Source organism: Mobula hypostoma, chromosome 26 (genome assembly GCF_963921235.1).
Source record: "Mobula hypostoma chromosome 26, sMobHyp1.1, whole genome shotgun sequence".
Lineage (NCBI taxonomy): Eukaryota > Metazoa > Chordata > Chondrichthyes > Myliobatiformes > Myliobatidae > Mobula > Mobula hypostoma.
The window spans coordinates 31791899-31807611 of record NC_086122.1 but is presented as its reverse complement, the minus strand read 5'-3'; the positions used below and the strand labels follow the sequence as shown (position 1 = coordinate 31807611).

Here is a 15713-nt window from a genome sequence, read left to right as displayed (position 1 = left end):
CTAAAATGCTGAGTTGTGGAGGAATTCCTCACCCGTCTGTGGGAGATGTGGGAATCTGAGGAAAGACATCCTTGCCGTAGAGGGAGTACAAAGAAGGTTCACCAGATTGATTCCTGGGATGGCAGGACTTTCATATGATGAAAGACTGGATGAACTAGGCTTATACTCGTGGAATTTAGAAGATTGAGGGGGGATCTTATTGAAACGTATAAAATCCTAAAGGGATTGGACAGGCTAGATGCAGGAAGATTGTTCCCGATGTTGGGGAAGTCCAGAACGAGGGGTCACAGTTTGAGGATAAAGGGGAAGCCTTTTAGGACTGAGATTAGGAAAAACTTCTTCACACAGAGGGTGGTGAATCTGTGGAATTCTCTGCCACAGGAAACAGTTGAGGCCAGTTCATTGGCTATATTTAAGAGGGAGTTAGATATGACCCTTGTGGCTACGGGGATCAGAGGGTATGGAGGGAAGGCTGGTGCAGGGTTCTGAGTTGGATGATCAGCCATGATCATACTGAATGGCGGAGCAGGCTCGAAGGGCCGAATGGCCTACTCCTGCACCTATTTTCTATGTTTCTGTATTTGACAGACTTTGAACTTTTACTGTGCTCATGGACTTCTTCATCAAGTTATGGTATTGTTGCACTGTTGTAACTATATGTTATAATTATGTGGTTTTGTCAGTTTTTTCAGTCTTGGTCTGTCCTGTGTTTTGTGATATCACACCGGAGGAAATATTGTATCATTTCTTAATGTATGTATTACTAAATGACAATAGAAGAGGACTGCGTGTCTTCATAATGTAAATTGGAGAAGTTTAGGATGGTGGTGAATGTTGGTAGCTTGGGTTGAGGCGTTTGATGTTGCGGTGTTCGCCGAGCTTGGCAATTAGCTTGCAGACGATTCACCACCAGCCAAGGTGACATCCCCAGTGCGCAGTTGTCTGTGTTTCTCTCTGGGAGCACTTGCATTTATATAGGCCCCACTGCCGCCCCCCCCCAACCCCGTTCGCTTGCCATCTACGAACCTCTAAGAGCCAAAGAAATGAGAGCCAATAGAATTCAAAGGTCGACCGAAGGTTAGCCAATCAGGACCGAGCCAAGTGAACAGGGGACTATATAAACGCGAGCGCTCCCAGAGAGAAACGCCAGCAACTGTTCACTGAGGACGTCACCTCAACTGATGATGAAATGTTGGCAAGCTAATTGTCAAACTCAGCCAACATCACAACATCAAATAAGGGAAGTGCATAAGACAGGCTAATAATGATGAACCCAATTGAAAACGAAATTATTTGTTTTACCGATTTAAGTAACAGTTTGGTACAAGAAGATTTCCTGAGATATGACTATTTGTCTCCCAGATGTCCTGACACTAGTTCAAGGGTGATATTTATAACCAGTGTAGAATCAGGCACGCAGAGTTTGCATTTGATGGCTTCAGGGAAGATATGGAGATCACAACAGAATGTTGCCCCCCCCCCCGCATAACATGTAACAACAGAAGACAAAATATAATGAGAGATATAAGTGAGTATGTTCACAAGAAAGCCTGCAGATGCTGGAAATCCAAAGTAACACACACAATTTGCTGGAGGAACTGGCTAGCATCCATAGAGTTTTTTTTTTGTTTATTTATTGACATGCAGTACAAAACAGGCCTTTCTGGCCCTTCGAACTGTGCTGCCCAGCAACTCCTGATTTAACCCAAATCTAATCACCGGACAATTTACCATGACCAATTAACCTACCAACTGGTACGCCTTTGGACCATGGGAGGAAACCGGAGCACCCGGAGGAAACCCGTGCGGTCCCGGAGAGAACGTACAAACTCCTTCCAGGCAACGTCAGGAGTTGAACCAGGGCCGCCTGTACTGTCAAGTGTTGTGCTAACTACTAAGCTACCATGGTGCCTCATGAACATGGGGCGACATATTAATTCCTGGATGTACAAACTGTTGACATTTCAGGCCGAGACACTCTGACGGCAACAATTATATTGCCGGTTTTTTTTCAACTCACAAGACAAACATACAGTCAGTATTTACAGCATTTGATCTAATGCGAAAACTAGTTGGCTGCATTGCATGGAATATTAGGGAGAATTTTACAAATCATTTATGCATGTTGTGGCAAGCAAAGTACAAGTGGATATTTCAACGAAGGAATGTCAAATGGATGAGAACAATTAGGAATGTTTTTCTTAAACTAAGCTTTTGTAATGCAAGAGGATTAGAACGTTCTTCTGGTGTACCTGATGAGTTGTAAACAAGAGAAAATTTGATCAAAATGGTCTTTAAAAGAACTGGAGCCCATGAAATTAATATTCATAGGACAAGACCAGAGGAACTGCATCCAAGAATGCCTGAGGAAATGAGGATTTTAGAAAGTAAAGTGGTGGATTAAGTTATTCACAGCTCATTAAATACAGTGGTAGTACCAGACATTTGGAGATTTCCAAAGAAACTCAGACATGGAATGAAAGCTTGACATCTCAAGTAGGAAAATATTAGTCTTTCATAAAGCAAATAGTTCAAGTGTAACAAATAAAATGAATAATATTCCAAACCTGCAAGCGCTTATAAAAAGAAAATCATCATACTTTGAAATTCACAAACCTTTAAACAAGTAGCAACATAAATGGTGTACTACTATGCTCTTTTCTCACTGCCGCCATCAGGTAGAAGGTACAAGAGCCTCAGGACTTGCACCCCCAGTTCAAGAACAGTTACCATCTCTCAACCATCAGGCTCTTGAACAAAAGGGGATAACTACACTCACTTGCCCGTCCATTGAGATGTTCCCACAACCAATGATCTCACTTTAAGGACTCTTTAACTCATGTTGTCATTATTTATTGCTATTTATTTATATTTGCATTTGCACAGTTTGTTGTCTTCTGCACTCTGGCTAATCTATCATTGATCTTGTTACAGTTACTATTCTATAAATTTGCTAAGTATGCCCACAGGAAAATGAATCACAGGGTTGTATATGGTGACACATATATATTTTGATAATAAAATTTATTTTGAACTTTGACCTTTTAGAAATAAATGATAAAACACTTATGCAGTACCTTCCTTGATCTCAACTTCTTCATGGTAGCCTGTAGACAACAAAATATTTTGGAAGTCCAGTCACTGTAAGGCTAAATTATTTCAATTTATACACTGCAAAGTCCCAGCAGTACCAATGAGACAGATGACCTGATAATCGGTTTTGGCGAAACTAGTTCTGGGATAAATGTTTTTTGGGAACAAGCAGAATGATTGTGTTGTTCTTTAAATAGATCCCTTGGATATTTTATGACAGCAGACGTTACCTAAGTCGAATGTTGCATCCAAAAATAGTTCTTCCAAATGGTGTGGTGCTCCTTCAAGGCAAGTCGGAGTCTTTTGCGAACCAAACTGAAATTCCCTGAAAGAGTCCTGGCCTTTAAGGACTTTCTTTTTCCACATTCGCAAGGTTGACTGCTTTGAGCAGAGGAAATGTTTTGCTATGTTTAAAAAGGGCAGGAGCACACCTGGGGAACTGTGTGAAGGGTGTCTCCTTACCTAAAGAAGGATGTGCCCGACAGAGAGAGCATGCAGCAAAAGTTGATCAGACTGTTTCTTGGCGAGTATGAGGAGAGACTGGATTAACCTGGCCTGTGTTCACTGAAATTTAGCAGAATAAAAGGGGACTCCTAGAAAAATATAGAATTGTGACAAGGCTGGACAGACGAGACACAGAGAGTATGTACCCCTAGTTGGGCTGGTGTAATGAAGAGCACGAGTGGTCACAATCTCCAGACAGGGAGTGAGACTTTGGGAAGTAAAGTGAGGAGAAATCACTTCACTTGGAATGTGGTGAATTTGTGGAATTCTCCACCACAGAAGGAATGGATGCTGAGTTGCTGAAAGAATTTAAGAAGGAAATACATGGACTTCTAGACATGAAAGGCAAGAAAAATTAAGGGGTGAGAACAGGAATATGGCTTTGAGACAGAGGATTATTTTGAATAATGGAGCAGATTTGAAGTGTTTCAAGGACTACTCCTGCTCCTGTGGTCTGTTTCTAACTTAAATATGCTTAGCGTGTATGCAAGATACGATTATGATCACGAGAGTCAAGAGACCATAAGATATAGGAGCAGCATTAGGCCATTTGGCCCATTAAGTTCGTTCTGTCTTTTCATCATGGCTGAACCAATTTCCCAATCTCCTGCCTTCTCCCCGTATCCTTTCATGCCCTGACTAATCAAGAATCTGTCAGCCTCTGCCTTAAATATACCTAATAACTTGGCATCCTCAGCAACCTGGAGAATAATGGGAATTTTGTGGCTGACAGATTGCCATTAAAGCTGTTACAAAACTTTAAAGCTCGAAGCAAATATCTTATCAAAGTACATATATGTCACCGTATACAACCTTGAGATTCATTTTCTTGTGGGCATACTCAATAAATCTATAGAATAATAATCATAACATAATCAACGAAGCACTACCCAACGTGAGTGTTCAATAAGTTTGCAAAAGACAACAAATCGTGCAAATACAAAAAGAATAAACAATAATAATATTAAGTAAGCAATAAATACCAACAGCATGAGATGAAGAGTCCTTGAAAATGAGCCCATTGTTTCCGGGAACATTTCAATGATGAGCCAAGTGAAGCTGAGTGTAGTTACCCCCTTTGGTTCAAGAGCCTCATGGTTGAGGGGTAATAACTGTTCCCAAACCTAGCCCTGTGAGTCCCGAGACTCCTGTATCTTCTTCCTGATGGCGGCAGTGTAAAGAGAGCACGTCCTGGGTGGTGGGGGTCCCTGATGATAGATGCTGCTTTCCTACGACAACATTTCATGTAGATGTGCTCAATGGTGGGGAGGGCTTTACCAGTGATGAACTGGGCGGAATCCACTCCATTCGGTAGGATTTTTTCTTCAAGGGCATTGGTGTTTCCATTCCAGGCTGTGTAAAAGATTTTGCTGATGGCGCTAAATTTTCTTGTTCTGAATTCCTGTTCATTTTAAATGCCAATGTTGTAATTCACTCAGGTATAATTATTCAGAATATGAAACATTAAAATGTTCCAAGGACATAAGGTTCTTATTCCAGGGTAGTAATTGGACCTCCAGGGTTGTAACCTCTGGATTGCTGTCCGTGCCACATGTCCGTGAGGGTAAGAATAGGATAATCTGGCAGGTGAATGCGTGGCTGAGGAAATGGTGCAGGGGGCAGGGGTTCAGATTTATGGATCATTGGAATCTCTTCTGGGGAAGGAATTACCCATACAAAAGGGGTGGGCTACAGCTGAACCCAAGGGGTCCAATACCCTTGTGGGCAGGTTGGTTAGAGTTGTTTGAGTGGGTTTAAACTACTTGGCGGGGGATGGGAACTGGAGTGATAGTGTTGAAGATGAGGTAGTTGGTTTACAAACTAAGATAATGTGTAGTGAGACTCCTAGCAAGGACAGGCTGATGATTGGGCAAAATTACAGTCAACAGGATGAATTGCAACATAAATGGTGGACAAAATCAAAAAAAGTGAATACAGGACTAAAGGTGCTCTAATTGAATGTGTGCAGAATACGGAATAAGGCCGATGAATTTGTAGCACAGTTACAGATTGGCTAGTATGAAGTTAGAGGCATCATGGTTAAATCAGGGCTGAAAGAAGGTTATAGCCGGGAGCTTAATGTTCAAAGATATACGTTGTATCAAAAGGACAGGCAGGAAGGCAGAGCAGCTGGTAAGGCTCTGTTGGCAAATGTAGTTATTAGAAAGAAGTGATGGAGGTTCGGAAGGTGTAGAATCAATGTAGATAGAGCTAAGGAACTGCAAAGGTAAAAAGACCCTGATGGGAGTTAGATACAGATCCTCAAACAGTAGTAAGGATGTGATCTACAAGTTACAACGGGAGATAGAAAGTACATGCCAAAAGGGCACTGTTACAATAGTCATGGGGGGGATTTCAATATGCAGGTAGATTGGGAAAACCGGTTTGGTACGGGATTCAAGAGGGGGAGCTTCTAGAATGCCAACGAGATGGCTTTTTAGAGCAGCTCGTGATTGATCCACTAGGGGGATCAACTATTCTGGATTAGGTGTTGTGCTATGAATTGGAATTGATTAGAGAGCTTAAGGTAAAAGAACCCTGAGGAGGAAGTGATCATAATATGATCAAATTCACCCTGAAATCTGAGCAGGAGAAGCTAACGTCAGGTGTATCAGTATTAGAGTGGAGCAAAGGGAATTACAGAGGCACGAGAGAGGTATTGGCCAGAATTGTTTGGAGAAGAACACTGGCAGGGATGATGGCAGAGTAGGAACGGCTGGAATTTCTGGCGGCAATTCGGAAAGCACAGGATATATACAACCCAAAGAGGAGGAATTATTCTAAAGGCAAGATGACACAATCATGGCTAACAAAGGAAGTCAAAGCCAATATAAAAGCCAAAGAGAGGGCATATAATAGAGCAAAAATTAGTGGGAAGTTAGAAGATTGGGATACTTTTATTTATTTATTTTGGCGTGTGTGCCTGCGTGTGTGCGTCCGTGATGATGTCTTTTTCATGGCTTTTCCAAGGCACAGAGCGAGAGAGAGACTGTGACACGCCACCCCTCACACAGACATTTCACAGTCTTTTTCCCTTTATTTTACGAGGTCGAGTTGCGATCTCGACACTCAACCCGGCATGGATGGAAAGCGTACTCGGGAGTGGACCCGACTGCATTCGAACCCGGGAACCTCCGCTCCCGGGTCCGTCACCGATGTTATTGCGCCACCAACCGGCCCAGGATTGGGATACTTTTAAACACTGACAAAAAGCAACTAAATAGTCATTAAGAAGGTAAAGATGATTGATACCTTCTGGAATTTTATTATATTTTAACATTGTATTAATGTTTATATGGCTTACCTTTTTGTATACTTATTCAATAAAAAGATTTAAAAAGAAGGTAAAGATGGAATATGAAAATAAGCTAGCCAATAATATTCACGAGGATACCAAAAGTTTCTTCAGAAATGTTAAGTGTAGAAGAGAGGCAAGGGTGGATGTCGGATCGATGGAAAATGATTCTGGAGAGGTGGTAATGGGGGACAAGGAAATGACGGATGAACTGAATAAATATTTCGCATCAATCGTCACTTGGAAGACACTAGCAGTATGGTGGAAAGTCCAGGTGTCAGGGGGCATGAAGTGTGTGAAGTTACCATTACTAGGGAGAAGGTACTTAGGAAACTGAATGGTCTGAAGTCACCTGGATGAGATAGTGTATATCCCAGGGTTCTGAAAGAGGTGACTGAAGAGAGTGTGAAGGCATTAGCAATGATCATTCTAGAATCACTAGATTCTGGAATGGTTCCAGAACACTGAAAAATTGCAAATATCACTTCACTCTTCAAAAAGGAAGGAAGGCAGAAGAAAGGAAACTATAGGCCAGTTAGTCTGATCTCAGTGGTTGGGAAGATGTTCTAAATGGAGAGAAAATAAAAAATCTGAGGCACAAAGGGATTTGGGAGTCCTCGTGCAGGATTCTCTAAAGATTAATTTGCAGCTTGAGTCTGTGGTGAGGAATGCAAATGCAATGTTAGCATCTATTTCAAGAGGACTAGAATATAAAAGCAAGGATGTAATGTTGAGACTTTATAAAGCACTGGTGAGGCCTCACTTGGAGTATTGTGTATAGTTTTAGGCCCCTAATCTTAGAAACTGGAGAGGGTTCAAAGGAGGTTCATGAAAATGATTCCAAGATTGAACGGCTTGTCATGTGAAGAGCGTTTGATGATTCTGGGCCTCTATTCACTAGAATTAGAAGATTGAGGTGCGAGCTAATTGAAACCTATCGAATGGTGAAAGGCCTTGATAGAGTGGATGTGCAGAGGATGGTTCCTGTGGTGGGAGAGTCTAAGACTAGAGAACACAGCCTCAGTGTAGGGGGGCGGTCCTTGTAGAATGGAGATGAGGAGGAATTTCTTTAGCCAGAGAATGGTGAATCTGTGGAATTCTTTGTCACAGGCAGCTGTAGGGGCCAAGTCTTGATGTATATTAAAGGGAGAGGTTGATCGATATTTGATTGGTCAGGACATGAAGGGATACGGCGGGAAGGCAGGAGACTGGGACTGAGAGGGAAGTGTATCAGACATGATGAAATGGCAGAGCAGACTCCATGGGCCAAATAGCCTAATTCTGCTCCTATATCTTATGGACTTATTGACTGCAAACATTTCTTTATATTTCATTTTATGAGTTAAAGCCATACAACAGAATGTTATGTTTTGTAACTTCAAAATATTAAACTAATTCAAAGGAAGACATGGGAGTCGAACTTCATGTTTATTTTAAGTGAGACGCACACGTATCACGTGGTAACATGATAACATCTGCAATTCATGTATTTTTATATATAATCATAATGAATTATATAAACAACAAAAAACAAGATCATAAGATACAGGAGCATAATTAGGCCATTTGGCCCGTTGAGTTTGCTCGATCATTTCATTATGGCAGATCCATTTTCCCTCTCAGCCCCAATCTCCTGCCTTCTCCTCGTAACCCTTCATGCCCTGACTAATCAAGAATCTATCATCATCTGCTTTAAACACACCCAATGACTTGGCCTCCAGCGGCAACGAATTCCAAAGATTCACCACTCTCTGGCTAAAGAAATTCCTCCTCATCTCCATTCCAAATGAACGTCCCTCTATTCCAAGGTGGTGTCCTCTGGTCAGACTCCCCCTGCCCTAGGAATGCTGAATTAAAGAAGATATTGACAAGATTGCTGAAATATTAGATACACAAAAGCACGTTGGTGCTTTGAAAAGGAAGTGGACGGGGACAAGAGGCAGGACGGAATGGGAGGAAATGCCGAGGATGAAGCTGGGTGAAAGGAGACTCGTGTGGAACATAAACACCAGCACAGACTGCTGTGTCTGTCTGTCTACTAGAGAGACAAGTAAGCTATTCTGCCTCTGGCAGGAAGCTAAGTGGAAAAAAAAAAGATGAGTAAAATTCTAAGGGGAGATATCTACCCTCTGCTGTATGCATTAATTGTATAATATAATAATTCATTTACTTTGAACTCTGCTTCTGAAATTCAGTTACATTGTATTCGATTTCAGATGTGACATTCAATGATTGAGACATACAGTGGGTTCCAGCCCTTCATACCATGCGGCCCCCAGCAACCCCTGATCAGCCTGATTAACCCTAACCTCATCATGGGGCAATTTACAATCACTAATTAACCCACCTGGTAGACTGGGTGGTGGGGTGGAGATGCGTCTCTAACAAAGGAGATGTAAGTCGCTCCTACCCTCCGCTAGCCTGCAGATCACCCTTGGGCAAGGTGTAGCACCCGCTCCCGATCAGGGTCATGTGAAGCCATGGGAGCAGGGGGTGGATGGTTGTACGAGCAGCTGGTGCACATCACAAGTCCTCGTTTTGCAACCACTGATGTCAGGCAGACAGTCTCTGAAGAGTATCGACCATGGCTGGGGTCACCCGTCTTGTAAAGACACTGCCCAGAAGAAGGCAATGGCAAATCAATTCTGTAGAAAAATTTGTCAAGAACAATCATGTTCATGGGAAGACCATGATCACCCATGGCGTAAGTGATGGCACATAATGATGCTGATGGTACTTTTTTGAAATGTGGGAGGAAATCAGAGCACCTGGGGGAAACCCACACATTCTACAGGAAAGATGCACACAGACACTTCTTACAGACAGCGCCAGAATTGAACTCCAAACTCTGCCACCCCAAGCTGTAATCGTCGTGCTAATCGCTACTGAACCATGGTGCCCAACACAGAACAACAGAAGGATTACTGCTTCTAAATAGCTAACAGAGAACTTAAGAGTTGAAAGTTAATGCCATTAAGAAGAATAAATTAGTATACATTTGTAGATTATGTACATAACGCGCACAAAACACTGCATCTACAGCACAGTGCAAAAGTCTTAGGCACCCTAGATTTTTTATCTGGTTTCAGATGGCATGACCACCACAGATCCCTGATCTTAACATCATCGAGGCTATCTGCAGAAGAACTGTGGCAAGTTCTCCAAAGTGCTTGGAACGACCTGCCAGCTGATTTTCTTATAAAACTGCACGACAGTTTACCTAAAAGAATTGATGCAATTTTAAAGGCAGTCACACTAAATCATGATCTAATTTAGTTTTTTTTACAGTTTACTGAATGTTATAGTAAATTTTTTTCAGAAACTTTTCATCTCATTATTTTTGAAAGCATCTTCGCTTTACAGAATTTTTTTTACATGCGCCTAAGACCTTTGCAGAGTACTGTAACTGTAATTGTAGCTTCAAGGTTAAGGACATAACAATAAATTAACAAGAAAATATTGGAGCGTGACATTTTAATAAATATTCAGCATTTGTAGATTTTACAATGAAATGCCAGTTTTATGAACTAATCAAAAGAAGGTTAGAGGTAGGAAATAGGAAGCAATGAGGAAGTGGAAAGAAAGGGAAGAGTGAGAAATCTGTCCTTGGTGACAGTGTGAAATGAGTGGAAGAACCCTCATCACAACCACATGCTCCATTCCTTGTTTACACGAGAGTCAAAATCACAGCAGTAGGTACAAGTAGGACTGATATTCCTGCATGTATTTGGAGACCAAAGGTGGAAACTTCCTCTGATAAACTGTGGTAATTGTGATTATTTGATTGGAAACCCCACCATCAAGGACGTCTTCAGAAGGTGGTGATGAACACAAGAGATCTTGCAGATGCTGGAAGTCCAGAACAACACACAGAACTTCTTGTGTTTATCATGTGCGAAGTTTCTTTGAGGGCTGCCTATCCCGAAGACGTTTAAATCGTCTCTTCGATGGGAGTTCAGCGAAATCCTCTCTCGCCACTCTTCCTCTGAGTTCTCTGCTGGTGTCTGACTCTTCGACCATGTGCTCTCCTAGAATTGCCTATCATCTTCTAGCTTGTCCTCGTTCACCCCCTCCCACCTTTTTATTCTGGCATCTTCCCCCTTCCTTTCCAGTCCTGATGAAGGGTTTTGACCTAAAATGTTGACTGTTTATTCATTTCCATAGATGCTGTTTGACCTGCTGAGTTCCTCCAGCATTTTGTGTGTGTTGCTTGGATTTCTAGCATATGCAAATTTTCTCTTGTTTGTGATTGAACATACACAGTACTAGGTTTTAATACTTAATTAAAGGGTTGACCAGATAGAAGAAATAAAAAAATCATAACTTCACTCATCTTCATCTGCCCCATCATTGAAATACTCCCTCAACCTATGGACTCACTTTCAAGAACTCTTCGTCTCACGTTCTCGATATTTATTGCTTATTTGTTTATTATTACTATTTCTTCTTTTTCCATTTGCACAGTTTGTTGTCTTATGCAATCGGTTGAACACCCTAGTTAGGCAGTATTTCATCGATTCTGTTATGGTTATTACTCTACAGAATTATTGAGTATGCTCACAAGAAAGTGAATCCCAGGGTTGTATATGGTCACATGTATGTACTTTGATAGTAAAGTTACTTTGAACTTTGATACGCCAAGGAATGTTTTAACTGATCTTAGCTGGAGAAATAGCATTCTCACCAATAGCAAACAAGTTATGGAATGTGCTTAAAGTTCAAAGTTGAAAGTAAATTTTATGATCAAAATACATAAATATCACATAACCAGGACTTGTGATCTGCACCAGCTGCTCATATGACCACCCACCACCTGCTCCAATGGCTTCACATGACCAGGGTGCTAAACAGGTGCTACAACTTGCCCGAGGATAACCTGCAGGCTAGTGGAGGGAAGGAGCACCTTTCTCCTCCTTTGGGAGAGACGTATTTCCACCATGCCACCCAAAACTTAAAACTTAAGTATACGGTCATCTAAAACTCTGCTCTAAGTCTTAATTTGTATCAAATTTCTTTCAACCAATGCTGATCTAGTCCTTTCCTGGCGTATATGATGAGTAAACTCCTCTTGGGCTTCAAGCCAGGGGTACAGGTATCAATTATAACTGATATTTCGATGACAAATTCTGCCATCCCTGAAGAAGATGGCAGAGTTTGTCATCGAAACATCGATTATAATTGATAGCTGTACCTGGCTTGAAGCCCGAGAGGAGTTTATTCAACACTTACCTGTTTGACAATCTTCACTTATTTCTGTTTCATTAGTTTTAACATTAAAATTTTAATTTCTCATGTGGTCAAACTATGATGCTGAGATACCCCTCTGTAACATCCTCCTTCCCTGAATCCTCTCCATCTCTGGCTTCTTCGTCAACTCTCTATGTGTAGTCAATCTTGTTCCAATCTGTTGTTCCTGGCTTCAGCCAAAGTGAGATCTCCAGCCCTCGCTGCTTTCGAGATCTTCCCACCAACTCCACCATGAACCTTAACTTCAAAAACAGACAACTCTTCCATCATATGATGATCATTTCTATGAAGCTCATTGGATGCATTGCATGAGTTCCTTCAGGTGATAAATATTTGATATTTACCACCTATGGGGCAGCACGGTAGGTAGCGGTTAGCGTAATGTTTTGCAGTGCTAGTGATCGGGGTTCAATTCACACCATTGCTTGTGAGGAGTTTCTACGTTCTCCCCATGAACATGTGGGTTTCCTCTGGTTGTTCCGGTTTCATCCCACATTCCAAAGGGGAGCATTAGTGAGTTGTGGGCATGCTATGTTGGAGCCAGAAGCATGGCAGCACTTGCAGGCTGCCCCCAGCACATCCCCAGACCGTGTTGGTCATTGACACAAATGAACATTTTACTGTAAGTTTTGATGGACAGTGCTGTACAAGTCTTAGACATCCTAGATTTTTATATATGGTTTCAGATTGTATAGCCTCCTCAGGCCCCTGACCTCCACATCAGTGAGGATCTCTGGGATTACCTGGTGAGACAGAAGCAAGCGAGACGGACGAAGTCTGCAGAAGAACTGGGGCAAGTTCTTCAAGGAACTCGGCAGGCCAGGCAGCACCTATGGAAAACAGAGCAGCTGATGCTTCGGGCCGAAACCTTTCAGCAGGGCTCAAATGTCGACTGTTTACTCTTTTCCATAGATGCTGCCAGGCCTGCTGAGTTCCTCCAGCACCTTGTGTGTGTTACTTGGATTTCCAGCGTCTGCACACTTCCTCTTGTTTGCAAGTTCTCCAAGGTGCTCGGAACAACCTACCAGCCGATTTTCTTATAAAACTGCATGACAGTGTTCCTAAGAGAATTGATGCAGTTTTGAAGGCAAAAGGTGGTCATACCAAATATTGACTTGATTTAGTTTTTTACTGTTTATAATTTTTTTGATATTTAGAAACTTCTCATTTCATTATTTTTGAATGCATCTTCACTTTAGAGAATTTTTCTATGAGTCTAAGACTTCTGTGCAGCACAGTACATGTGACAAATAAAACTAATCTTTATCTTAATATTAAAAAATCAGATGGGCACAGAATTAGATAACAACTTATAGATAACTATTGTTCAGCATCTCAACAGCCAGGTGTTGTTGAAATCTAAAGATCAAGCAATTATCGTAAGCTGATGAATGCATGGCCCCCTGTAGCCCCTCTATCTCCTCTGGGGCAGTTCTTTTGCAAATCCTAGAGGCTTAGAAACTGGATTGGCTTCAGATCATCCAGTTCCTGAATCAGTGTGTGGGATTTGGCTGTGTCTTGTTTCAATCTATTGAATCCTAAACAGAAACCACATGTGAAAACAATCAAGAAGAATTGCAATGCAGTTGGTTAAAGAGGAAAAGAAAGGGAATTCCTGCATCAGCAAAAAGATTAACAGTTTTGGACACAGTGTTAAGTAATATCTTTCAGCAGAAGGTAACATATTTTGGGAGCTGATTCGCCAAAGTGCAAGATGCCCAGTACATCAAATCTAGTCCCTAATCTATACATAGTCTTAATTCCTTCAGGTGATTTGGTCCATAATGAAAATTTTGTGAGGTGCTGGAAACATTTTAGTTTTAAGCATAAATGTTTAAAAAATTCAAGTGCTTTAGAGAAATTGATTGGAGTTTACAACAGAGCTCAGCAAAATCTGCTGACTACTTCATTCCAGGCATATAGAAGGTTTCCTCACGATTAATAACATTTCTTTAAACTCCCCTTTGTCACCTGGCATATTCTCTCAGTCCTCTGTAAGGCTTGGGCAATTATTTAGTTTCCTAATAAAGTTTCATCCATATTTATCGCTTATTATATTGATCGACTAGCCCGCCAAGAGAACATGCATCTGTCTTATGTTATACCTTAGAACTATTACGTGTTATCCATTATTCCTCCTGTAGCTTTCTATATCGATATGGATCCAAAGGCTGAAAGTCTTAGGCACGTATATATAGCTAGAATGCCCAAGACTTTTGCACAGGACTGTATTTGTTAACGTGGAGCGGAGAGCGAGTTTGTAAATCTGGCAGGAATGGCGAGGGTGGAGGGCAGCGGGGAGGGATGTGGGACAGGTGGCAGAGGAGGAGTGCCAATGGTGTGGGTGCAGACACGCCCACCCCTGAGACACCGGGCAAGGCCATTTGATTCCAAACAATTGGTTTATTGATCATTATGGAATGTCTCACTGGTGCTTCCCACTCCCTTTCCTCTCCCTTCCCCTTTTCCAAACCATGATTCTCCTCTCCCTGCCCCCTTCCCACTCTCAGTCCACAATAGAGACCCATATCAGAATCAATTTATCATCACTTACATATGTCGTGAAATCTACTCCTCAGCTTTTTCTCGCTGGTCCTGCTGAAGGGTTTCGGCCTGAAATGTCGACTGTACTTTTTTCCATAGACGCTGCCTGGCCTGCTGAGTTCCTCCAGCATTTTGTGTGTGTTGCTTGGATTTCCAGCATCTGCAGATTTTCTCTTGTTTATGTCCTGAAGTTTGTTCTTCTTTTGGGGCAACAGTACAGGGTAATACATAAAATTACTACAGTACTGTGCAAAAGTCTTAGGCACCCTAACTATATTGTATACGTGCTAAGACTTTTGCACGCTACGATAGTTCAATGCTGTTCTTTTCCCAACACTTTACTGCTGTACAGAGTTGTTGCTTCTTTTTATAGTTATATGGGTTTTTGTTATTCGACCAGAAAACAGAGCAATGATGACTTGTGCAATTAATTAAACAAAATGATTTTCCTGCAGTATTTTATATTGAAATGCTGGGATAAAAATTTCCCAGTGCCAATCCAAGTTTTGAATCCCCTGCAACACACATCAAAGTTGCTGGTGAGCACAGCAGGCCAGGCAGCATCTTTAGGAAGAGGTAAAGTTGACGTTTCAGGCCGAGACCCTTCGTCAGGACTAACTGAAGGAAGAGCTAGTAAGAGATTTGAAAGTGGGAGGGGAAGGGGGAGATCCAAAATGATAGGAGAAGACAGGAGGGGGAGGGATGGAGCCAAGAGCTGGACAGGTGATTGGCAAAGGGGATATGAGAGGATCATGGGACAGGAGGCCCAGGGAGAAAGACGGGGTGGGGGGGGTGGAACCCAGAGGATGGGTAAGGGGTATAGTCGAGGGACAGAGGGAGAAAAAGGAGAGAGAGAGAAAGAATGTGTGTATAAAAATAAATAACGGATGGGGTATGAGGGGGAGGTGGGGCATTAGCGGAAGTTAGAGAAGTCAATGTTCATGCTATCAGGTTGGAGGCTACCCAGACGGAATATAAGGTGTTGTTCCTCCAACCTGAGTGTGGCTTCATCTTTACAGTAGAGGAGGCC

General features: G+C 42.0%; 1 protein-coding gene across 3 annotated transcripts in view; it reads left to right on the top strand.

The window, feature by feature from the left end:
* col8a2 (collagen, type VIII, alpha 2) overlaps positions 1 to 15713 on the top strand; it is a 224404-nt gene that overhangs the window by 93370 nt on the left and 115321 nt on the right. Inside the window, exon 1 of one of the 3 annotated variants that reach the window (XM_063033648.1) lies at positions 6752 to 6832. The exons of the other annotated variants lie outside the window; for them this stretch is intronic. The gene's annotated coding sequence lies outside the window, so the exon portion shown is untranslated. Of the gene's footprint in view, positions 1 to 6751; positions 6833 to 15713 lie in introns of those variants that run through there. 3 annotated transcript variants of the gene reach the window in all.